This window comes from Entelurus aequoreus, linkage group LG10 (genome assembly GCF_033978785.1).
Source record: "Entelurus aequoreus isolate RoL-2023_Sb linkage group LG10, RoL_Eaeq_v1.1, whole genome shotgun sequence".
Lineage (NCBI taxonomy): Eukaryota > Metazoa > Chordata > Actinopteri > Syngnathiformes > Syngnathidae > Entelurus > Entelurus aequoreus.
The window spans coordinates 68,333,783-68,334,566 of NC_084740.1; positions in this window are offsets into that span (position 1 = coordinate 68,333,783).

The following is a 784-nucleotide window of genomic DNA, read 5'->3' on the forward strand; positions in this document are numbered from 1 at the left end:
TAACACATACTAAATTATCAATGAAACTTTACATATTTAGCAATGAACACAATCATTTCCCAGTTAAACGTTGTTTTTTTTGCCATACACATTATTTTGTCACTAAAATGGAATTATTCTTAATTTTTTTGTTCAAAATCTATACAAATATATTTTAAAAAACAAGATACATACTTAGTTTTTTAATTTTGAATTTTTTATTTGAAATCTATACAATATTTAAAAAAACAATATACATATTTAATTATTTTGTATTTATCTGGTTTTTATTTAAAATCGATAAAAAATATATAAACAACAATGCCCATTTGAAATTATTGTATTTAAAATCTATTAAACGGATTAAAAACAATATACATATTTAATTATCTTAAATTGTTTCATTTAAATCTATAACAATGTATGAAAAATTAATTTATGTATAAATTTTTTAAATTCTTTATTTTATTTAAAATCTATAAAAATATATGTATAAAAATATACATATTTAATATTTTTTTCTTTTAAAATCTATACAACTGTTAAAAACAATATAATCTTAAATTATTTTAATTTTTCACTTAAAATATATAAAAATGTATGACAAATTAATTTACATATAAAAATGTTTTATTCTTTATTTTTTCCATTTTAAAGTCTATAATAATATATTCAAAACAATAAACATATTTAATTATTTTTATTTTTTCATTTGAAATCTACAAAAATGCATAAAAAGTTTATTTACATAATCCATTTTTTAAATTATTTTTTATTTAAAATGTATAAAAATGTATTAGAAACA